At 43.0% G+C, this 25,625-nt stretch overlaps 1 long non-coding RNA gene across 1 annotated transcript; it reads right to left on the bottom strand.

Annotated features, from left to right (window-relative positions):
- Positions 1–409: 409 nt before the first annotated feature.
- Positions 410–25,250, bottom strand: LOC132542515 (uncharacterized). The gene is made up of 3 exons (XR_009553521.1): positions 25,131–25,250; positions 24,141–24,363; positions 410–1,473 (listed from the first exon to the last, which is right to left on the bottom strand). It is a non-coding gene; the product is annotated as an uncharacterized LOC132542515 (long non-coding RNA).
- Between the last annotated feature and the right edge of the window lie 375 nt (positions 25,251–25,625).

A 25,625-nucleotide genomic window follows, 5' to 3' on the forward strand; every position in this document is an offset into this window, starting at 1 on the left:
GATGTTGGCTGCTGGCATCTGGAGGCTCAATTGGGGTTGAACATGAAAGACGATTTGACATATGTCTGGTGCCTTAACTGGGCTGTTTGGAACAGCAGGAGGCTGTCCGGGTATCTCTACCCACAGACTTTCTGTTGAGGTAGCCAGATCACTTTACATGGTGACTCAGAATTCCAAAAAGGAACATTCAGAAAGGACAAAACCCAATGCAAGAGTATCTCCTTGTATCATGCTAACTAATGCCCCACAAGTCAGGATAAATCCATATCCAAGCCCAGCCAATCTGAAATTATTTATGGACATGAATATAAGGGTTTGTGAACCACCAATGTAAGTCTTCCCCAAACTGTTCACCCATTTCTAAATGGACTGTCTTTTTCACTTGGCATTAGTTGTTTTTAGTAGTCTAAATATAAGTCCTTTGTTAGATATAAATAAGTGTTGTGAATATATATATATTGTATTTTTTACCAGAGCACTGCTCAGCTCTGGCTTATGGTGGTAAGGGAGATTATGGTGGTAAACCTGAGACTATGTATGGAGCCTCAGGCATGAGAATCTCTTTGCATAACCATTATGCTATCTACCCCCACCCTGAATATATTTTCCAGGTTTGAAGTATACCTATTTATTTTCTTAAGGGTGTCTCTTAAGACTGTTAAATTTTGATGAAGTCCAACCATTTTTTTTTTATCTTGTGGAGAAATCTTTGTGGATTTTGTTCATGTCTAGGATGGATTATCTGTGTTTTCTTCTAAAAAACCCACAGTTCCAGATTTTTCATTTGAATTTTTTAATCCATGGCAATTTAATTTTTACTTATGTAAAATTATAGGAATTTTGATTCATCTTTTCTCCTGTGGACATCCAGTGCCTCTAGCAGTGTGTGTGCTTTTTTTAATTTAAATTTTGTATAAGCAATTCAATATTGATTTACAAAATTACATATCAACAGTGGTATAATTCCACACCATTCTTCCCACTAGAGTTCTGAATCCCAAGTCTCTCTATTGAAAACCACCGCGGTTCTCCCAAGGTTGCAGACATGGGTTAACTGTTTTCTCTACAACTGTCTGTCTACATTTGTGCATAATTGCCCCCTTTTTCTTCCAGGTCCGCTCCAAGCCACACATAACCCCATTACTACGTCCAAATATCTCTCCCCTTTTTGTCCTCTCTCTCTGGGTCCAGATGGAGCTGGAGTTCAGAGCCTTTTATTCTCTTCCATCACTTCTCCCCCACTGGGAGTATGGATTAAAGTTGTTTTGGGGGTGCAGAAGGTAGAAGTTCTGGTTTCTGTAACTGCTTCTTTGCTGGGTTTGGGCATTGGCAGGTTGCTCCATACTCCCAGCCTGCTTCCATCGTTCCCTAGTGGGGTAGAGCTGGGGAGAGGTGAGGTTCCAGGACATATTGGTGAGGTCATCTGCCCAGGGAAGTCAGGGTAGAATCATGGTAGTGCATGCAACTTGGTGTCTGGAAGGTGGCAAGACATAAAGGGAAACAAAATGGTTAATGAACAGGAACCAAAAAGCAGGAACACAGCAGATGAGATTAGGATCTTAGGCTGGAAGGAAGCTCGGAAGTCCATTTTAGGCATGTTTCTAGGGGACCACAACTATGGTAGTTTTTGCTTGAGTTTAATAGCTAGCATGAAGTTGGATATAAACATTGTCTGAGAAAATAGTGTCAGAGTAGAGAAAAGGGCTAGAAAGTTGGATTAGGGCAGAGAGTAGCTCCCATTCTTGAAAATATTCTGTGGATAGAATTAACTATACCATCATTCCCCTGATTCACAATATACCTCTAAATCCCTATTGGTCTGAGTTCACAGCTCATGGTCACAGGTGGGAACAGTGCAGGCTAGACTCATTTCAGGACCAATCTTCCTTGAATGGCAGGGCAGGATACCTCAGCCTCCCTTTGGAGAATGGGACAGTCCCTACCATAGTTGCTCTATGGTGAGGGCAAGGTCCTGAGAGGGCCCACAAGAGGGCTTGTAATGACGTTCCTGATAGACGTGACCAGTGGTGGTGCAGAGAGGGAACCTTTAGAGGTTCTAGCGTTGTGTTTTAAAGATTTTGTTTCTCTATTGTATTAACTTGACACCTTGATCACAAGATTTAATTTTTACTTTCATATATACAACTACTATTTATAGTTATAAGTTGTGGTTACATACACTTAATAATTAGTATTACAAAATATATTTTATTTCCTTTTTCATTTAATCATGTATCATATAAATCTGATTTAAAAAATTTTAATCGGAGCACTGCTCAGCTCTGACTGTTGGCAGGGCCAGTTAGGTTTTGCAGTTTTTTATTTCTTTTTTCCATGTGGTACCATGGAATGAACACAGGGACTTTCACATGCATGATATTGTTAAGCAAACTCCTAGGTCCAATTTTTCTTTCTTTTTCTCAATTTAAAGAGAGAAGGAGAGAGAGAGAGAGAGACCATACCACCACACTGCCAAGCAATTATTTGTCTTAAATATCTATATTTCATATTCATTCTAAAGAAATTTTCACTGGGTATAGAACATTAGGCCAACAATTATTTTCTTTCAGTTTGTTGAAGATAAATACAGTTGGTATCATCTGCCTTTTCCTGTTACTCTTAAATCATTAGCACTCAGTCTATTTTGGTCCTTTGAAGATAATTTGTCTTTTTCTTGCCAACTCTTAAGATTTCCTCTGTCTTTGGTCTTCTGTTGTTTCATCCTAACATAGACATACAGGGTCAGCACAATAGCTCACCCGGATAGTGAGCACTTGCTTTGTCATGAGCACAACCCAGGGTTGAGCTCAGTCCTCACCCCATTTAGGGAAACTTCAGTGCTATGATGTCTTTCTGTCTGAAAAAAATCACCCTGGAGCTGTGAAGCACCAGTAATAAAAATAATAATAATTTTAAAAAGACATAGATTTTTTTTTTTTTAACCAGAGCACTACTCAGCTATGATTTATGGTGGTATAGGGGGGAATTGAACCTGGGACCTCAGAGCCTCAGGCATGAGAGTCTTTTTGCATAGCCATTATGCTATCTACCCCTGCCCACATATAGACATTTTTAAAAATAGCAGTTTTAAGTACAAAGCAAAATTAAGTCGGAAGTACAAGGAATGCCCACGTGTCTCTTCTCCTACCACATACAATTTCCCCCACTGTCAACACCCTCATAGTTGTAGAGTATTTGTTACAGTTCATGAAACAATACTGACATTTATCAGCCTGCATCCCTACTTTACAATCGGCTTTATTCTGTGATGTACATCCTTTGACTTTTTACACATGTATGAAGCACAAGGACCTGTGCGAGGATCCAGCTTAAGCCTCTGCTCCCCACCTGCAGTGGGTCTGCTTTATAAGTGGTGAAGTAGGTCTGCAGGTGTCTTTCTCTCTCCCTCTCTCAATTTCTCTCTGTCCTATGCAATAAAATGGAAAAAAAATGGCTGCCAGGAGAAGTGGACTCATACAAAGTGCTGGCACTGAACCCCAACGATAACACTGGAGGCAAAAAAAAAAAGAGTTGTGTCTTTTATGCTCAATACAGATCGTTTCCTCTGATTTTTCTTCCAGTTCATTGATTTCCTTCTTATCCATGTTTAATCTGCTTTAAACTTGCCATTAAGTTTTGGTTAAACTTCTAAAAGTTTAGCTTGATTCTTCAAATTCACTGTCACTTTTTTATAGTTTCCCTGTTCTGTACAAACATTTTCAAGCCTTTTTTTTTTTTTTTTGTACTTAAAAATGGCTGGTTTATAGTCTATGTAAGATAAATTCAGTGTCTCAATTCCTTTTCCTTGCCTTTTGGCTCCTGCCATGAGGTCTTCCTCATATGCCTGAAAATAATTACCCTGTACTTGCCTTGCCATTGTGTCTGAAAATATATTTGTATGAGTAATTTGGCCCCTAGAATGAAGGCACCTCCCTCCAAAGAAGATTTCCGTTTGCTTTTTCCAGGAGTCTGGAGAAAATGTCAGCCCAAGTTTGAGCCCCCCCACCCCCCCCCCCCACACACACACACATACTCTGAGAGAAGCTTTGGTGTGTGGTGTCTTTCCCTCTGTATCTTTGCTGTTTCTTTTCTTTCTTCTTTCTTTTTTTTTAAATATTTATTTATTTCCTTTTGTTGCCATTGCTGGTTTTTTTTATTGTTGTTGTAGTTATTGTTGTTGATGTCGTTGTCGTTGTTGGATAGGACAGAGAGAGAAATGGAGATAGGAGGGGAAGACAGAGGGGGAGAGAAAGATAGACACCTGTAGACCTGCGTCACCGCTTGTGAAGCGACTCCCCTGCAGGTGAGGAGCTGGGGCTGGAACCCGGATCCTTACGCTGGTCCTTGCGCTTTGCACCACGTGCACTTAACCCGCTGCGCTAGTGCCTACTCACTTCCCTCTGTATCTTTGCCTCCATACCTCTCTTTTTGCCTGAAAAAGTCATCCCAGAGGGGTAAAATCTCAGGCTACAATAAAATGTGAAGTATTCCTATTTCCAGATCATCATCCAACAGAGTAGGCAGCAATTCTTAGTTTAAAAGACCCTCTTTGGAACTTGGTCTCAAAGTAATGAAGAAGTCAGATCTGAGGAGCCACTAAAGTTAGACATTCTCAGAGCAGGACCATATAGCTACTCAATTGTCTGACATCCATTCAGTTGCCTAGCTCTCCCATCTTCAGTTTTGGGACTTAACTCAGTTTAGTCAACGACTGCCACCTCTCCAGATTCAAAGGAGGTCTCAAAACTTTACATCAGGCTCAACCTGACGCTGTTGACTGACTACGGAAGAAGGGCAAATGCCAGAAGAACTCAGTTTAGAACTGGCACCTGTAGTGAGTTACTACAAATTCCCAGATAAACCACAAGAGGACAGTGATGTGCAGAGATCTCCCAGAGTCTGAGATAGTAGTACACAGCCAAGGGCTTCTTTCTTGGAAGTCTTTGCTTCCCACTGTCAGAATTAAGAGAAGATGATTCAAAGTCCCCTTTACCTCGGTTCATGTGTCAAACTCTGATGCACAGCGGTAACTCATATCCTGTCCTTGCCTTTGAGGCCCTCAAGACCCAGTAAATCTTCCCCACATTAGATATGCAGTTGATTTTCCCACTTTCCTGTTTCATTTCCTGCAATTTCTCCACCCCTACCATTATATATATTTCCCTTCATTTTAAAGACTCAGCTCAGATGCTAATTCCTCCCTGAAGACTCCTAATTTCCCATGTCACAATCCCCCACTTCCTCCTTTGTGCTTCCAGACCAGATACTTTATCTCTAGTTCTGGTCTGACCAATTGCTTGTCTTGTCTCACTCTCTAAATGGGAGACAGGACATGTTTCCTCTCAACTCTGGGTTTCCTGTACCACCTCAGAACTCACTCAAAGAAGAGGGAGAACAGAAAGGTATCACTGGGCTTTCTAGCAGAGCTGAAGGAGGTGGGATCCCAGCATGTAGAGGGCGGCACCATGCCGTTCCTCTTTCTAACCCAAGCCTTGAGTCTTTTGGGGTCCAGCTTTGAGCTTGACACTGAGGAAACAAGATAAACTTCTAGTACCAAGAACCGGTGGCTAGAAAGAGAAAAGCAGGAAAGCACCAGAAAAAATCATGGGAGTGTTTCAGATGAACTTTGTAGCTAGAAAGATTTCTGTTAATCCAAACCAGAAGCCAAAATGACAAATGACATGGCATTTAAGCTTTTGAAGAAATTCTAAGTCTGATTCATAAGTGAGCCACAAGTTTAAAATACTCAAAATTCCATTTTTAACCTATCAGATTGGCACAAATCCCAAGTATGCTAACATTCTTTAGGTGACGTTGTGGGAAAGCAGGTATGGCAGGCTAGGCAGCGGCACACCTGGTTAAACATTATAGTGTACAAAGACCTGGGTTTGAGCCCCTGGCTCCCACCTTCAGGGGGGAAAGCTTCACAAGTTTTGAAGCAGAGCTGTAGGGCTGTCTCTTTTGCTCTATCCAATAATAAATAAATAAAATAAAATAAAAAGCAGGTATGGCACCAGGTGGGTGGGAAAGAGACACTGAAGCACAAGCCCCCATGGGGGACAGCATGGCAGCAGACACTGGATTCTGAGACACCTGTGTCAGATGGGTGGGGGTGGTCCCCACTGACTTTCACCCCCGTGTGACCCCCTGCACATATGTGATGAAAGCATGAACTTAATGACTGTTCCATTGTGTGGGCAAAGAGATCTTGAAGTTGAAAGGTGATACTGAGTGAATTGCCTTTTTCTTTCTTTCTTTCTTTTTTGTGGTTCCCCTCTCCCTCCTTCTGGGGCTTCTACCTGCAGGATTCCACTGTTACTGGCAGGCACTTTTTTCCTTTCTCCACTCCTCCCACCTGCCCCTGCACTACTGCCTGCCTCCCCCCACTCCCCTACTCCCTTACTCCTCCTCCTCCTTCTCTTCTACCTATTCTTCTTATTCTTTTAGACAGGTGAAAGACAGAAAGAGGAGCCACAACACAGCAACACTACACTGCTTGTTAAGCTTCTCCTCTGTGTGGTGCTTCCATGTGCTGTGTGGGGACTTGAACCTGGGTCTTTATGCATGGTAAAGTGTGCACTCTAGTGGGTGGGGTCAGCTATCTCTTGGACCTTTAAATCAATTTACTTTACTTAAAAATTCCATATTTATTGATTAATTTATTTGTTATTACTACCAGGGCTATCACTGGGGCTCAATGTCTGCACTGGTAATCCAGTACTCCTAGGAGGAGACCATTTTTTCCCCTTCCCTCCCCCTTTCTTTTTTTAACTTGATAGGACAGAGAAGAACTGCGAGATGAGATAAATAGAGGAGGTAGAGAGATAAATACAGACATCTGCACACCTGTTTCATTATTCATGACACATTCCCCCCTCCTCTAACTCGCAGATGGGGACTAGAGGCTTAAATCCAGGTCCTTGTGAGTCGTAATGTGTGTACTCAACCAGATGTGCTACTGACTAGCTCCTTAATTTTATCTTTTTTAAGATTTATTTATTTACTTGAGAGAGGAGGAAGAGAGGGAGAAAGAACGAGGATATCATTTTTTTTCTTTGTTGGGGAATTAATGTTTTACATTCTACAGTAAATACAGTAGTTTGTACATGCATAACATTTCCCAGTTTTCCATATAACAATACAAGCCCCACTAGGTCCTCTGTCATCCTTCTTGGGTCTGTATTCTCTTACTTTGGTGCAATACACCAATTCCAGTTCAGGTTCTACTTGTGTTTTCTCTTCTGATCTTGTTTTTCAACTTCTGCCTGAGAGTGAGATCATCCCATATTCATCCTTCTGTTTCTGACTTATTTCACTTAACATGAATTTTTCAAGGTCCATCCAAGATCGGCTGAAAACGGTGAAGTCGCCATTTTTTTTACAACTGAGTAGTATACCATTGTGTATATATACCACAACTTGCTCAGCCACTCATCTGTGGTTGGACACATGGGTTGCTTCTAGGTTTTGGCTATTACAAATTGTGCTGCCAAGAACATATGTGTACACAGATCTTTTTGGATGGATGTGTTGGGTTCCTTAGGATATATCCCCAGGAGGGGAATTGCAGGGTCATAGGGTAGGTCCATTTCTAGCCTTCTGAGAGTTCTCCAGACTGTTCTCCACAGAGGTTGGACCAGATGACATTCCCACCAGCAGTGTAGGAGGGTTCCTTTGACCCCACACCCTCTCCAGCATTTGTTGCTGTTACCTTTTCTGGTGTATGACATTCTCACAGGAGTGAAGTGGTATCTCATTGTTAAAGGACATCATTTTTTAAAGAATTTACTTATTTATTCATGTGAAAGATAGGCAGAGAGAAAGAACCAGACATCACTCTGGTACATGTGCTGCGGGGAATTGAACTCAGGACCTCATGGTTGAGAATCCAATGCTTTATCCACTGCGCCACCTCCTGGACCACCAGAGCATCATTTTGAGGCATGCTATGCTAGGGGCAGAACTAAGGAGCTCATGATTGAAGGTCCAGTGCTTAATCCACTGTGCCACCTCCTGGGCTATGTCAGCTGAAATTAAAGGAGAGTAGTTACTCTGTGTGTGCTGGACCTGAGCAGGTGAACCCTTTAGTATTTACTGTTAACTGTAAACCATTAATCTCCTCTATAAAAAAATTTGTTTTAAAAAAAGTCAAGACTTCTCTTTTCAGCCCAAGGAAAAAACATAGCACCCTGTGCCAGACTCCTGACCTATAGACTACAAAGCTAACAAAGACGTTTTTATTTTTAAGCTACTGAGTTACTGGCAGATGTTATGTGGTCTGATAGAACTAACACAAAATCTGCAACCCAGCAGTCTGACTGAGGGGACTTATTCTGCAACTGCATTCACACATGCATCTAACAATGTATCACATGACTGTTTTCTGCAGTACTGTTGTGCTACCGCAAAATACCTAAAGATGGAATTGGTTCAATTAATCTATTTCCATTTATACATTGAAATACTATGCCGTTATATAAAGAACTGATGGCATTCCAGTTGAAGATAAAAATCCCTTATGGTGTCACTACTGAGAGAGGCAGGATTGCATATATATATATATATATATATATATTTCATTACCTTTAGTTTTAAAAAGCATATGACTATCCAGAAATTTTGAAAGACAACAATAAATTTAAAAAGTGATGATGGGAACTGTACAGAATTATACCACTACTATCTTATAATTTTGTAAATCACTAATAAAAAAAAGTTAAAAACAAGGGACCAGTAGAAGTGAGAATAAGGAGTTAGGATATAAGGAATGAGGCACACAGGGTATTTTAAAAAGGTTTCTGAAAAGAAATATTTATTTATTAATTAATGAGAGAAGTGGAAGGAGAGATTCGAGAGTGTCACTCTGGGGTGCGAGGTGCCAAAGGCCCAGTTCTGTACTGCATGCTTGAGAGCCCAGTGCTTTATCCACTACACTGCCTGCTGGGCCACAGGGTGAGGGATTTTACTGTATGCTTTTTACATATATTCCTGAACCATGAGGATGCATTAATGAGTGAATAAAGATCAAATGTGAATGATTTCATTTTATTTTTTAAAAGTGTATTTCATGGGGGCTGGGTGTTGGTGCAACGAGTTAAGTGCACATAGTGTGAAGTGCAAGGACTGGTGTAAGAATCCTGGTTCAAGCCCCCCTACCTGCAGGGTGGTCACTTTACAGGTGGTGAAGCAGGTCTGCAGGTGTCTATCTTTCTCTCCCCCTCTCTGTCTTCCCCTCCTCTCTAGATTTCTCTCTGTCCTATCCAACAACAATGGCAGCAATGACAACAATAATAACAACAAGAACAACAAAAGGGAAAAAATAGCCTCCAGGAGCAGTGGATTCATAGTGCAGGCACTGAGACCCAGCAATAAGCCTGGAGGCAAAAAAAAAAAGTGTACTTCATTTATTACCTATAAGGGAGAGAGTTTCACAAGAGACAGAGACAAAGACAGAGAGAGAGAACCAGAGCTCCACTCTGGTATGTGTTCTGCCAGGGATGGGACTGGGAACACTAGGCGTGGAAGTCTTGTGCTCTAATAGTTGAGCTAATTTTCCTCAGCTGCCAATTAATTATATTAAAATGCATCTCTGTTCTATGGGGATACTAGTCTCCCAGTTTCTTTCTGCATCTGAGTTGGCTCTCTTGACTAGTTGATTGTGCAGAATGTTCTCCACATAACCCTTGACCTCAGGCACTCTTCTCGTTCTGCCTTCTTAGGGGAACCGAAGCAGGGATCTACTGGAATGAGTCTGAGTCATATCTCTGGAACTCAGCTTTCCAGTCTGTGAAATGGGCAGGATGATGTCTCAGTGGACCATTGAGGAATTAACTGAGATAACTCCTTATCGAGTGACCAGCCCACAGAGGATATTCAGCATGTAGCAGGTGCTCACAGAACTTGTACTGACTCGGTTGTGGGGAGGACCATTCTATGCAGAGGGAGATTTCCCCAAGCACTCAGTAGATGGACAGAAATAAGAGTTTCCTTTCTTTTCCAGTCATTTGCTGTGTGACTGTGGAACAATTCCCCCCCCCCCCAACCTCCCCAAACTACCCCCCCATGTTCTTGCAAAAAGAAGTTTGCAAATGAGAGTGTAAGTCTGAATGAGCTCTTTCTTTTGTATGTTTTTCCAGCCTTCAGTGACTATGGAGGGCTCCCTTCCTCTCTTGATAGGACTAAGCAAGGCCCAGACAAAGAGTAGCTACTTGTTCAAGGTCACATGGCATATTCAAGGGAGAGCCAGGACTGGTAATGGAGACCTCAACTCCCGCTCAAGCCCTTGACCTGCAAGTCTCTCTATTTCTGCCAAAGAACTTCAGTGTCCAGGTATCCATGTAGCTACCCTCCCAGGACTCCCCTTGTCTTCCAGCCTTTGATTCATAGTCCTGAAGCACTGCCCACCTTGCCCTGAGTTTAGAGGTTCCAGCTCCCTGCAAAGACCCGAACACCAATAAATGCCCCCACTTTTTCCTCCCCAGCTTTGCCCCACCAGTAGGATAGTTGGAGTAACAGGCATGCATGACTAGGGTCACCTGGAGATAACACCTATGGGGGAGGGTGGGGGCACTGTTGGGGCAGTTGTGGCCACTGGAATGAGTTACCCCACCAGAGGTGTTAACTTTTGGCTTCCCACCTAAACTCCCAATTCCTTTGCTTCATCAGGCTGTTTATTGAACTATTGTCCTTGAAAGAGCTACTACTCCCCTGGCATTCCCCCCACCTGCCACCACTCTCCTATATCCACACATTGCAGTCAGAGAGATGGGAATGGGGGCTTTAGGTCTGATAAACTTTTAGATCCTTCTGGGCTCTGACTGATAACTTACTGGGGTTATCTTTGGGACTTAATGCCTACAAAACAAATCCACCACTCGTGGAAACTTTTCTCCCTCTTTCCTTTCCTTTCCCCTCCCCTCCCCTCCCCTCCCCTCCCCTTCCCTCCCCTCCCCTCCTCTCCTTTCCTCTCCTCTCCCCTCCCCTCCCCTCCACTCCTCTCCCCTCCCCTCCCCTCCCCTCCTCTCCTCCCCTCCCCTCCTCTCCTCTTCTCTCCTCTCCTCTCCTCCCCTCACCTCCTCTCCTCTTCTCTCCTCTCCTCTCCCCTCCTCTCCCCTCTCCCTTCCCCTCTCCTCTCCCCTCTCTTCTACTCCTCTCCTCTCTCCTCCCCTCCCCTCCCCTCCTCTCCCCTCCCCTCCTCTCCTCTCCCCTCCCCTCCTCTCCTTCCTTTCCCTTCCCTTCCCTTCCCTTCCCTTCTCTTCCCTTCCCTTCCCTTCCCTTCTCTTCCCTTCCCTTCCCTTCCCTTCCCTTCCCTTCCCTTCCCTTCCCTTCCCTTCCTTTCCCTTCCCTTCCCTCCCCTATCCTTCCCTTCATTTTCCTTTCCTTTTCTTTTTTCTTTGCTCTTCTTCTTCTTCTTCCCCCCTCCCTCTCCGTCTCCCTCTCCCTCTCCCTCCTTTTCTCTCTCTCTTTCCTTCCCTCCTACCCCCCTCTGGTAAATGGAAACAGAAAAATTGAGAGGGAAGGGTGAAATAGAGAAGGAGAAAGAGACATACCTACAGACCTGTTTCATCACTCATGGAATTTCTCTGCTATAGATGGGGACTGGGGGCTTGAACCAGGCCCTTGCATATGGTCATGTGTATGTTCTACCAGCTGGGCTACCACCTGGATGGAGACTTTTTTTTTTTTTTTTTTTGGTTTGTGAAACTGCCCCACTATAGGTAGGGACCATGAGCTTAAACCCCATTCTCATGTATGGTACCATGTGCAGTCTACTGGCTGAGCCATCACCTAACTCCCTCCCTGTCTGTACTTTTTGTCTGGATTTCAAAAGATTTCTGAGGACCCTGGCAGAAGAGATTCCATCTCTTGTCTAGTGAGTATGAGCTTGTACCTGATATCAGAGCCTTGATCTGGCATAGTTAATCTGAATATCTCTTTCAGCAGATGTTGCCTGTGTTCCCAAGAGGGAAAATGTGTTCATCTGTCGCATCTATGGCTTCACCACCATAGTTTGCACCTGTACGTTATTGCTTGCTCCTGGGATGTGTGTGTGGAAGGTTCGTTCCTGTTTAAGCAGTTACACACAGACTAGAGAGAGACCCCTTGAGTGTACAAGTACATGTGTACAGACTCCACGCCTGTTCATGAGTGAGAGTTGACCCAAAACGTTTATACTAGTCAGCTAGTATTAACTGGCTTGGCTCACGTTATGTCATCTTAAGCACATTTGTGTCTCCACTGACTACTAAACTCATTTATGTCTGTTTTGATCTGGGATTGTCTAATAATAGAAGGCACTTACCTTGCACTTGTGACACATCAGTATTGCCAATCCCAAGTGCTTTATATATATTAAGCCATATAATCCTCACAATTAACCCCAAGGTAGGGACTATGCTTAGTGTCCTGGGTTTACTAAGATTGAGGAACTGATTGCTGGGGTAGATTGTCCCAGGGTTCACAGTTACTGAGAGGAGGAACAGGGTTTTGAACCTACTCTAGCTGGCTCCTGAGTATGTGCTCTTGACCTAGATTTTTTTAAAAAAATTATTTATTTCTTTACTGGAGGATTAGTGTTTTTTTAAATGATTTTATTTATTTATTTACTAATGAGAAACATAGGAGGAGAGAGAAAGAGCCAGACATCACTCTGGTACATGTGCTGCCGGGGATTGAACTGAAGACCTCATGTTTGTGAGTCCAATGCTTTATACACTGTACCACCTTCCGGACCTAGGATTAGTGTTTTGCAGTAGACAGTAAATACAATAGTTTATACATGAATAACATTTCTTATTTTTTCTTCTTTTAATTTTTATTTATTTATTTATTTACTTATTAGATAGAGACAGAGAGAAACTGAGATGGCAGGGAGATAGATAGGGAGAAAGACAGAGAGACACCTATAGCCCTGCTCCACCACTCATGAAGCTTTCCCCTTGCAGGTGTGGACAAGGGGCTTGAACCCAGGTCCTTTGCACTGTAATGACATTTCTCATTTTTCCACACAATACAACCCCCATTAGGTCCTCTGCCACCCTGCTTCAGGACCTGAACTCCCCCACCCACCCATCCCAGGGTCTTTTACTTTGGTGCAATACACCAACTCCAGTCCAAGTTCTGCTTAGTGTTTTCTCTTCTGATCTTGTTTTTTAACTTCTGCCTGTAAATAAGATCATCCCATATTCATCTTTCTATTTTTGGCTTACTTCACTTAACATGATTTCTTCAAGCTCCATCCAAGATGGGCTGAAAATGGTAAAACCACCACTTTTACTCTGAAAGTGTTCAATAGTTCTAATTTATCTATCTCTTCATTTAGCTCGCTCATCTCTTTATTGATTTTCTGCCTGGATGATCTGTCAAGTTGAAAGAGTGGGGTGTTGAAGTCCCCTACTATGACTGTGTTGCTGTTAATATATTCCTGTAGCTCTTTCAGTAGATGTTTGATGTATTTAGATAGCCTCTTCTTGGGTGCATAGATGTTGATAATCATTAAGTCCTCTTGATAGATTGATCCTCTGAGCACTAAGTATTGTCCATTCCTACCTTTTTAAATTTTATTTAAGGTCTATCATGTCAGATATGAGCATAGCTGTTCCTGTTTTTTTTTTTTTTTTTTTTTTTTTTGTGGTTCATTGGCTTGTATGGTAGTTTTCCATCCTTTCACTTTGACTCTGTGTTTGTCTTGTTCAGTTAGTTGAGATTCCTGCAGACACATATGGTTGGGTTGTATTTTCTTATCCATCTTCATACTCTTTCTTTCAATAGGTGAATTCAGGCCACTGACATTTATTGATATTATAGATTGAAGATATTTTAATGCCATTATTGTAGATTTTTAGAGTGATCTGATACATATATGTTTATGGTGATCTGATTGCTTATAGGAGAACTTCCAGAACTTCTCTCAGGGCAGGCTTGGTGATAGTTGATTCTTTCAACTGTTGCTTGTCTGAGAAGGTTTTTATGCCTCTATCTAGTCTGAATGACAATCTAGCAGGATACAGTAGCCTTGGTTGAAAGCCTTTCTCACTGAGCACTAGATAGATATCTTGCCATTCTCTTCAGGCCTGTAGTGTTTGTGTGGAGAAATTGGCTGCTAATATTATGGGTTTTCCTCTGTAAGTGACTCTTTGTTTTTCTCTTGCAGCCTTCAGGATCCTTTCTTTATATTTACTCCTTTTCATTCTAAATATGATGAGTCTTGGTGTCTTTAAGTCTAGGTTAATTCTGCTTGGGACCCTCTGGGATTCTTGAACCTTTATGTCTTTTATGTTGTCTAGACTAGTGAAGTTCTCATCTATTATGTCCTGTAGAATGCTTAATTTTTTAAAATATATGTATATATATTTAAATATTTATTTATTCCCTTTTGTTGCCCTTGTTGTTTTATTGTTGTAGTTATTATTGTTGTTGTTATTGGTGTTATTGTTGTTGGATAGGACAGAGAGAAATGGAGAGAGAAGGGGAAGACACAGAGGGGGAGAGAAAGATAGATACTTGCAGACCTGCTTCACTGCTTGTGAAGTGACTCCCCTGCAGGTGGGGAGCCAGGGGCTCGAACCAGGATCCTTAAGCTGGTCCTTGCACATGTGCTTAACCCACTGCGCTAATGCCTGACTCCCTGTAAAATGCTTTCTTCCCCTCCCTCTCTTTCTTCCTCTGGTAGGCCTATAATATGTATATTATTTCTTTTGAATTCATCCCATATGTCTCTGTTGTTGTTTTCAGGATCTTTCAATCTCTTTTTGAAATCTCTTACTTCTTTCTTAGTTTTCTCTAATTTGTCCTCAATCTTGCTAACTCTGTTTTCTGCCTCATTTATTCTATTCTCTCTCCCCTCTGTTTTTTTCTATTTTTTTTTTAAAAAAACTTTTTTTTTTCCCTGTTCTGATAGTATATTAGCTTGTTCAGGTAGTTGTGCTCTTAGCTCAGCTATTTCAACTTTCAGCTCTCTAATTACCTTGAGATAGTGCTTTCTTTCAGAGTCTCACATGTGGCTTCTGAATTTCTGATGACAATTCTTTCAAACTCTTTCCTCACTCCTGTGGCTACTTCCTCAATTAGTGTTTGGATGCTGATCTCATTCTTCTGGGCTTCTACCTTTGGGGGGATTTTAGCTGGACTTTTGTCCTAGTTCATTTCTTCAATGTTTTTTTCTTGGCTTAACCATTATTATAGTGTGTTATGAAGTCCTTCTCTCAGTACTTTTCAGTCCATTGATCACTCTTGCCTGGATTGACTTGTGTCTATGTAAGACACTTATAGAGTTCACTGTTGTGGAAATTAACAATTGTTTCAATGTTATCTCAATACCTGAATTGAAGCACAGTGGCTGTTAAAGCCTCTTTTGTTCTTTTTCTTCCCTGTAGGCTTTGGGAGCCTGAGGGCTTTTTACCTATAAGTAGGTTTTTTAGCTTAATCATTCACTCCTGACCAAGAGATAAAGCAGGGTGGGGAAGAGATAGCACAGTGGTTATGCAAAGAGACTCCCATACCCCAAGCATCCAAAGCTCCGGGCTCAATTCAGCTTCTCTGCCAGCAGCCAGAGCCAAGCTGGCAGCACTGCTGAGCCCTGTGAGTTTCTAAACAAGTCCTGTTTATAGTCTGTAGGTTCTGAGGCAATTATTCACCATGTTCTCATCAGGAGAATAATGTGGAAAGGTTCCCACTATATAGTTCCACTGCTAGACCACCAAGTGTAGATCTTCTCTTGAGTTTCTTGGTCAGTTCTCTGCCCCCCCTCCGATGTCAGAACAGGGCCTCTCCCCTGCTGCTCCAGCCTCTGAGGGCAGTAGAAATGGAGACTCACAGTTGCATTTGGTGAGTCTTAGGCAAGTCCTTTCCTCCCTTCAGCAGTCCTTTTGTTGGTAAAACAGACTGGAGGTGGCTCCTCAACTGGCAAACTGCCAGACTGTTACCAGCTGCTTGGGAGTAGATATGGGCTTTAGCCCCAGGAATCTCTCCTTAGCTCCTCTCTGTCCAAAAGCCATACGTGTTTTCACTCACTGGTGACTTGGCAAGTTCCCAAAGTTGTCTCAGTCTTGTCTTGTTGCAGTCTCAGGTGATCTTTGATGTTCCTTATTCTTTAGAGAAGTTTCTGAACTGGGTAAAGCTGGAGGTCTGGGCAGAGTTATGGTCTCTGGATGCTCTGGTGATTTGGTGGGTCCCAAAGTAGTTCTAGTCCTGTCTTGTTGTGGTCCCAGGTGGTTTCCTTTGGTCTTCCTAGTTGACCAGGGAGAAGAGGGGAGAGAAATGCAGCTGCTGCTACTCTGTAGCTCAGCCTCTAGAAGTTATTTTTCTTTTCTTCTCTTTTCTTTTTAATTATTTTTTAATTTTTTATATTTATTTTCCATTTCATTGCCCTTGTTTTTTTTAATTTTTAAATATTTCTTTATTTATTCCTTTTTATTGCCCTTGTTGTTTTTTATTATTGATGTTGTTGTTGAATAGGACAGAGAGAAATGGAGAGAGGAGGGGAAGACAGAGAGGAGGAGAGAAAGATAGACACCTGCAGACCTGCTTCACTGCTTGTGAAGCGACTCCCCCGCAGCTGGGGGACCTGGGGGATCAAACCAGGATCCTTTCACAGGTCCTTGGCTTTACGCCACCTGCGCTTAACCTGCTGTGCTACCGTCCAACTCCCCCCCCCTTGTTTTTTATTGTTGTTGTAGTGATAATTGTTGTGGTTGTTGATGATGTCATTGTTAGGTAGGACAGAGAGAAGTGGAGAGGGGGATAAGACACAGAGGGGGGAGAGAAAGATAGACACCTTCAGACCTGCTTCACCGCCTGTGAAGTGACTTCCCTGCAGGTGGGGAACTGGAGACTGGAACCGGGAAACTTCCGCTGGTCCTTGCAGCTTCGGGCCTCATGTGCTTAACCCACTGCGCTACTGCCCGACTCCCAGGAAGTTATTTTTCTTGACCTCGATCTTATGTGCTGTCAGGATGAGTGTCTCAGCCATAGCAGGATGAGTTTTTGTTTGAATCTGTTTGCTTTTTTTTTTCTTTCTTTTGCTTCAACATGAACTACTTTGTATTGGCTTAGTCTGCAGATAGCCTCAAATTTGGTATACATATTTCAAGACTCTGGATTGGGAAGTGGAAGACCATTATATTAGTTTCTTAGGGCTTATGTCACAGCTGCCACAAATTTAACCAACAAAATTGTGGATGAGGAGGTGGCTCAGCAGAATACAGAAACTATATGCATGAGTTTGACCCCTGGGACTGAATACTCTGGAGCCAAGATGTGCTTTAGTCTCTCTCATTCTTGAACATTTTTTTACATTATCTTTATTTATTTTTTGGATAAAGACAACCAGAAATCAAGAGGGAAGGGGGAGAGAGACAGAGAGACACTTGCAGCCCTGCTTCATCACTCATGAAGCTTTCCCCCTGCAGGTGGGGACTGGGGGCTCAACCTGGGTCCTTGTGCACTGTAACATGTGCGCTTAATCATGTGTGCCACCACCCAGCCCCCCCCTCTTATTAAGCAACTTTGTAAATATATTTCCCATATAGTAATATTGTTTAAAGAAAATAGACCAGAAATTAGTGTTATAAGATTCCTAGAGGGCTGAAGTTCAAAATGTCAGCATGGCTTAAAGCTTTTGGGGGAGAATCTACTTGACTCCTTTAGCTTCTAATAGCTCCAGGTGTACTTGATCTTGTGGCCATATGGTTCCTATCTCTGTACTCTTAGTCATATTTTCTTCTCTTCTGCTGTCTGTGTATCTCTTATAAGAACACTTATCAGTGGATTTAGGGCCCACCCAGGTTCCAGGATGATCTCATCTCAAAATCTTTCACTTAATTATACCTGTGAGGACTTTTTCCAAATAAGGCAGCATTTACAGGCTTCAGGGATTAGAACAGGAACATATCACTTTAGGGGTCTCCATCCAACCTATCATAGCCACTAGAGTCACATCACAGCATTTGCCCCTTGAAAATCTAGCTTTTATTAGTGACTCTTCCTATTAGGTTGGTATTTACCCCAATTATGGAGGTTTTATCACTTTCTGCTCAGGGATCAAAAAGTAAAAAGTATATAAGCAATAAAATAAAAATAAATTTAGTGGAGCCATATCAAACTAAAGAGCTTGTTTCCAGAAAAAGAAACTATCAGCAATGTAAGATGACTTTAGGAATGAGAAAATTATTCAGATATGTTTATATATCTGATAAGGGTTTAACATCTAAAATATGTAAAGAACTCTTATAACTCAACATCATCAAACAAACAAAACCTCACAAATAATCCAAGTAAAAATGGACAAAATACCTTAACAGGTATTTTTCCAAAAGAAAATAACATACAAATAGCCAACATGAAAAGACACTCAGCAGCACTCAGAACCACAATGAACCCTCACATGTGTTAGAAAGACCATGATCAAAAAAAAAAAGAAAAGGGGGTCGGGCGGTGGCGCAGTGGGTTAAGCGCATGAGGCGCAAAGTGCAGGGACCGGAGTAAGGATCCCGGTTCGAGCCCCCGGCTCCCCACCTGCAGGGGAGTCGCTTCACAGGCGGTGAAGCAGGTCTGCAGGTGTCTATCTTTCTCTCCCCTTCTCTGTCTTCCCCTCCTCTCTCCATTTCTCTCTGTCCTATCCAACAACGAATTGCGTCAACAAGGGCAATAATAATAACCACAACGAAGCTACAACAAGGGCAACAAAAGGGGGGAAAAATGGCCTCCAGGAGCGGTGGATTCATGGTGCAGGCACCGAGCCCAGCAATAACCCTGGAGAAGGAAAAAAAAATTATAAAAAAAAATAATAAAAAAAAAAAATAAAAAGACAAGAAATAGGGACCAAGTGGTGGCACACCTGGTAAAGCATACATATTACCATGTACAAGGACCTAGGTTCAAGTCCTCAGCCCCACCCATTGGGAAGAAGTTTCACAAATAGTGAAGCAGTGCTACAGGTCTTTCTCTTTCTCCCTATCTTCTCATGCCTTCTCAATTTCTCTATGTCTCTATCAAAAGGGTAAAAAAACAGTAACAACAACAAAAACCAGGATCAGTTGATTTGTTGTATAGGCATCGAGCCCCAGCAATAATTCTGGTGGCAATTTAAAAAAAATAATAATAAATGGTGTTTTTTTTAAAAAAAAAGAGAGAGAGAGAGAGAGAAGAAACACATGTTGTTGAGTATGTGGAGAAAAGGGAGTCCTTGAGCAGAAAAAATTATTGGTGGGAAGGTGATTAGTGCACCTTGGAAAACAGCATGAAAGTTTCTTAAACAATTAGAAATGGAACAGTCACGAGTTGGGCGGTAGCACAGCAGGTTAAGCGCACGTGGCACACAGCATAAGGATCCGGCTCCCCAACTGTAGAAAAGTCACTTCACAGGTGGTGAAGCAGGTCTGCAGGTGTCTATCTTTCTTTTCCCCTCTCTGTCTTACCCTCCTCTCTCCATTTCTCTCTGTCTTATCCAACAACAGCAACATCAATAACAAGAATAATAAGTACAACAACAATGGAAACAAGGGCAACAAAAAGGGAAATAAATAAATATTTTTTTAAAAAGTAAGTTAAAAAAAGAGAAAAGTATATATTTTTTTAAAAAAGGAAACGGAACAATCATATTATACATCAATCCCACTTCTGAGAATATGTCCAAAGGAAACAAAGAGATGCAGAAGCCCCCATGTTCATAACAGCATTGTTTACAAAACTCAAGACACATGGTCTGGGAGGTGGCGCAGTGGATAAAGCATTGGATTCTCAACCATGAGGTCCTGACTTCAATCCCCGGCAGCACATGTGCCAGAGTGGTATCTGGTCCTTTCTCTCTCTATCTTTCTCATGAATAAATAAACAAATTCTTAAAAAAACAAAAAAACTCAAGACACAGAAACAAAGTGTCCATCAACGGATAAGACAATGAGTTAAGTTGTAGCATGTTTACACAACTGGATATTATTGAGCCATAACAGAATGAGGAAGTGCCACCATTTTTATAAAATCATAAAGAATATTTTATTGCATTTGTTTTTCAAGATGATGCATGTTAACTAGACCCACTGTGGGAGTGCTTTCACAGTGTATGTGAATCACCCTACGCCTGCACAGTCGCACATGCCACTTCTCAGTTAAACAGGAAAAAGAAAAAGAAGTAAAAGTGTCAATTATGTCCACAGTCATATAATAGTCTCCGGTTCTTTTCAAGACCCATGTATTAATATTTCTGGCTAGGGGAAGATTAAGATTTCCAGGAAATGTCAAATGAGGTGTGGACTATTTCTATAAACACCACTTGGAGATAGTACCAGCCTTCTAAGATGTTTGCTGGTAATAACACCCAGTCTACTATAATGTGTGTGTGTTGGGGTGGGGTGGGTGGGTGGGTAATGGCTCTCTAATGACAATGATGCTGAGTGGAAGGAGGATGGATAATTAAGAGATAAAGAGGAGCCATTAACCCAAATATCTCAGTATTCCTGGCATGGAGTTGTACAAAGCCAGAAATTCAGATGCAAATGGAAATGGAGAAGAAGTGTCATTACTCAACAGACAGACCATATGAGGAAACCATTCTCGGGGCTCTTTGTACCAAGCTGGCCCCGAACACCAATGACACAGATATTTCACAGAAAAAAAGAAAGCTGTTTCTCTTCTTTTCTTTTCTTTTCTTTTTTCTTTTTCTCTTCTCTTCTCTTCTCTTCTCTTCTCTTCTCTTCTCTTCTCTTCTCTTCTCTTCTTTCCTTTTCTCCCCTCTCCTTTCCTTTTCTTTTTTTTTCTCCCTTGACCTCTCACTCTCTGGCAGAATATAGTTTTAGAAGAAGAGACATTATGTGCATAAAATGGATTGTGAAAAAAAAAATGGATTGTGATTTTGACCCTTATAAATGAGAAGAGAGAGAGAGACTGACTAACTCCAACCCCCCCGCAAGGAACAGAAATATTTCTGGTTAAAGGGACAGTACTCCTTTGAGAGAGGAAGGGTGGCAGGAAGTGAGTGCTTGTGCTTCTTTTTTTCTACATTTCCTCACTTGCACTGAGAATTGACCACCATAAGAACCACAAGGTATGACAATCAATTTAGCCTTTGAACTAATTTGACTTCTGCAAAAAGTATGTGTCCAGGTGTTCAGGGCTTGGGCTGCAGGTTCTTCACTGTCACTAACAGTTGTGTGACCTTAGGTGAGTCAGAAATTCTAAGTTTTGGGGTCAGGCAGTAGTGCAGCAGGTTAAGTGCACATGGCGCAAAACACAAGGACTGGCACAAGGATCCTGGTTCGAGCCCTCGGTTCACCACCTGCAGGGGCGTCACCTCACAAGCAGTGAAGCAGGTCTGCAGGTGTCTATTTTTCTCTACCCCTCTCTGTCTTCCCCTCCTCTCTTGATTTCTCTCTGTCCTATCCAACGACAGCAATAAGAACAACAACATCAACAACAACAATGATAAACAATAAGGGCAACAAAAGGGTAAAAATAGCCTCCAGGAGCAGTGGATTCCTAGTGCAGGCACTGAGCCCCAGCAATAACCCTGAAGGGAAAAAGAAAAGAAAAGAAGAGAAAAGAAAAGAAAATAAACTCCAAGTTTTGACCTCACCTGTAAATAAAGATAATAGGGCTTCTGGGGAAAGGGCTGTGCTTGTCACCTGCCATGTATGACTGATAATATACTATCAGACTCACAGAACAGGGTCATTACAAAAGCAGTCACTCCCTACTGTTAGAAATCCTCCTCTGTTTCTCTAGTGGGTTTGACTGTGAGAATTATTTCCCACTTACTCCTTGATACTTCATCTTTTTTTCCCATCTCACTTTACTATAACTTGCTCCCATGCCACTGGAAAAATAGACACCACCAGAGGAGGCTGCCTAGTTGATTCTACAAACCCATCTCTTCTCTTCTACCTTTCAGACCCTTGTCTCTGCTCCTACCAAAGACCACCGCTGACTGCTGGAACCACCCCTATCTGCTGAGTCTCCTCCCTTATTACTTCATCTAGGGCTTTACTCCTAGACAATCCCATCTCTCTCTACCATCATCAGTTTCTCCCTTCCTACTAGTCATTGCCATCAGTATAGAGATACAGCCAGATACATAAATATGTTTGTATGTATTATCTATGTATCTGGCTGGAACTCTCCTCCCCTGGCCCCCTTATTGCCTTCAAGTCAGTGATGCATTTCTCTGCATCATTTCCCACTGCAGCTTTCTTAATAGTTGCCTATGGTTGTTCTTTCTGATTTACTGGATTCCGTTTGCTGTTCCACCCAATTCCTATCCAGCCTCCATCTTTACCCTTCAGATTGCTTTCATCATTGCCCCTGGAGTCCTTGTGACCAGGACAGATCCCTACCTTGAATCTAGTCAACCTATTGGCAACATTTTTTTTCTGTGTATAATGACACCTGGAAAAGGTTTTTCTTTTTAAATATTTATTTATTTATTCCCTTTTGTTGCCCTTGTTGTTTTATTGTTGTACATATTATTATTATTGTCATTGCTCTCATTGTTGTTGGATAGGACAGAGAGAGATGGGGAAGACAGAGAGGAAGAGAGAAAGACAGACACCTGCAGACCTGCTTCACCACCTGTGAAGTGACTCCCTTGCAGGTGGGGAGCCGGGGGCTCGAACAGGGATCCTTACTCCCATCCTTGCACTTTGTGCCACCTGCACTTAACCCACTGTGCTACCACCCTACTCCCAAGGTTTTTATCTTTGTATAAGACAAAATACTCAAACTTCAAAATACCAAATGAGGTCAAAGAGAGAGCCCACCCTGTTAGAGGCCCCAGAGGCTGCAGGTTTCATCCTCAGCACCTGCTTGTGTCAGAGCTAAGCAGCGCTCTGCTCTCTTCCTCACTCTCTTAGAATAAGTAAATAAATGAATTAATAAGTGAATGAGTTAATGAATAATCTGTAAACATCAACCAGTGGCCTATTGATGATGAACCTCTCACTTCTGCTCTCTTTTCCTGAGGATGCTCTCACCAAGCAGGAAATGGTTCACATAGGAAATCAACCAGCCCCTCTGACCACTTTTTACCCAAACTAAATGCAGCAGTGTGAATTTAGGAGCTGGTGACTTGGCCTGAGGACCTGCTATGCTGGGTGAGAGAGGGCAGGCATGTGCCACTCTTGGAATGCAAGAGTCATCCATTCTCGTGGAGCATGGCTGTCCTTTTAGGGATGAGCACCTGCTCTAGCCATCTGAAGAGAACCTTCCTGGGGCCAGGTGGTGCAGCAGCAGTCGAGCACATATGTTACCTACCATGTGCAAGAAACCAGGTTCAAGAACCTGCTGTGGGGAAGCTTCACAAATAGTGAAGCAGAGGTGCAAGCTCCCCCCCCCCCTCTCCTTGTCTATATCTCCTTCTCCCTTGAATCTCTGTCTTATCAAATAAAAGGGGAAAAGGAAGCATTAAAGATTTGTTTAAAGAGAAAAAGAGACAGAGAGAGATTCTATTCTAGAATACTTGGCACGTCCAGGTCCAGGTCTTTGGATTTCACTGCATGCTGTCACTGTGTCCTTTGTTCCTAGATCTTGTAGGTACAAAGCCTCTGCAATTTTCCTGTTTTAGAAGACCCTGGCCTAATCAGTGTCATTCCTAGTTTAGAAGTAGAGTTGGCAGGTCACTGTGAGAATCCGGCCCTGAAGGGTTCCCACTGCATAGCATTGCACACAAGTCAGCAGCCCCTCCCCCAGAAACACTCTTCCATCAGTTTCTTGACATCTCTCATCTGGACCTCCTCCCACTTCCCTGTCTGCTCCAGTACAGGTTCTGGCATATAGTAAATGCTCAACAAATAGTCACTGAATGAGAGGACCAGAAATGCCACGGGATAGTCCTGCTCACTTCCACATGGCCCCCAGTTGTACTTATCATGAGCTCCAGCCTTAAGTACCACTGCTCCAAGTTCTGAACATGTCCTGTTGACCACAGGGAACCACAAGGACCTTTAACCTTAACTAAGCCTCTAGGTCTCAGGTGGTAGACATTGGGTTGCAGACCAGGGTCCAACAGAACACAATAGTCCCTTGTCTTCCCAGAAGGTTCTGTTTGGCCTTCAGAGGAGAATGAACCATTCTGAGCCCCCAAAACAACTGGGGAAGGGGGCAGGGAAAGGCCTGAGGAAAAAGAGGAGGAAGAGGCCTGGACCTCTACTTACTGTGTGATTTAAGCATGCTACTGTTCCTTTCCGGCTTCACTTCCTCTACAGAATGAAAAGAACATGAGAAGACATCAAGGGAGGTACATCAGGCATAGATGGTCCAGATCCACGCAGTGACTGCCCAAGGTCACAGACAGAGCACAGGGTCCCAGGCCACCTGCCTCCCAAGAGGTAGAAAATCCCTGTGATGTGGCTTCACCTGTTGCTGCTTCTCCAGATTCTTGGACAAGAATGAGACAGAGAATGAGTCACCAGGAAGGAGGGGGACCACAGTAGAGGAAAATGGGGTGCCCAGGCCCCCTCCCAGCCCTTTTCCCTTTTCCTTTTCCTCTCCTCTTTAGCCAAGGAACTCAGTGAGTCACGCGATTCCTCTGGGGTGGGCTCAGTGCCAAATTTAGAAGTGACAAGGAACAACCCCCTTGACCCCACCCCAACCCACTGTCAGTTATGTTCTTGGCTCTGCTCTCTTCCTTTGTTTTTGTGTTCCTGCCTTCAATGTGCAAATAGACAGACAGGCAGAGACAGTCAGATAGCCAATAACCCCAAACAAATACCTAACCAGAAGCACAAATGCAGGAAGTCACACTGACATTTTGCACAGACACACAAGCTAATAAGCATACAACAGATACAACTGACACAGAGGCAACATCCAAATAGATACACAGGCATGTAGAAGAGAGACAGGCAAACAGAGAGAAAGAGATTCAGACAGATTGACACTTGATCAGAAACACTGTACAAGTCACAGCTACTCAGACACACATGGATCCACTCACAACACAGATCCACAAGAGTGGACTATGCAAGGAGATCTGGGGCAACAGATAGGACAGTTCCCCATGGGTCAGCACCCCCCTTCTAGAAATATGCTGAAATTGAGGTATACATGTGGGCATTCTGGAACTAAGCTCTTCTGAAGGGAGTCTCTATCTCCACTTGTGTGGGTGGGTGGGTGGGGGAGGGGGGAGGAGCTGGTTCCCATACCTGCAGTAAGATGCATGGAACTGAGAGATGAAGAGGGACTTCTCAGCAAGATGTGTAGGGACCTGTAGAGAGTGACTCAGAGTGGTGGGGGTGGGAGAGGCTGAGGTCTGTCTGTGTGATCTTGGGCAAGTCTGTTCTTCTGGGCCTCAGTTTTTCCTTAGGTGCTGTCCCCCCACCCCAGCCCCCACTTCCACCCTGCCATTGCAGGGAGTACATAGACAAGCTCCCTGGGGTATTAAAGTCCATCCAGGGCCACGGGACATTACCCGCTCATGCTTGATCCCCCACCAGTGAGGATTCCCTTGGTGACTCATCACCCAGTGCCCCTTGGCAGGGGGTAAGGAAGTCACAGATGCCTATTGTCCCATTTCCTCTCTTCCCGGGGGTTGGCCAGCTGAGCGGAGCCTAGGCTGGGGGGAGGGCTGCAGGGGAGTCAGGGAGAGGGCAGAGGGAATCCCGGACATGTGGTGTTCCCTCTGCCACAGGAATGGGGCA

Source organism: Erinaceus europaeus, chromosome 13 (genome assembly GCF_950295315.1).
Source record: "Erinaceus europaeus chromosome 13, mEriEur2.1, whole genome shotgun sequence".
In the NCBI taxonomy this organism is placed as follows: Eukaryota; Metazoa; Chordata; class Mammalia; order Eulipotyphla; family Erinaceidae; genus Erinaceus; species Erinaceus europaeus.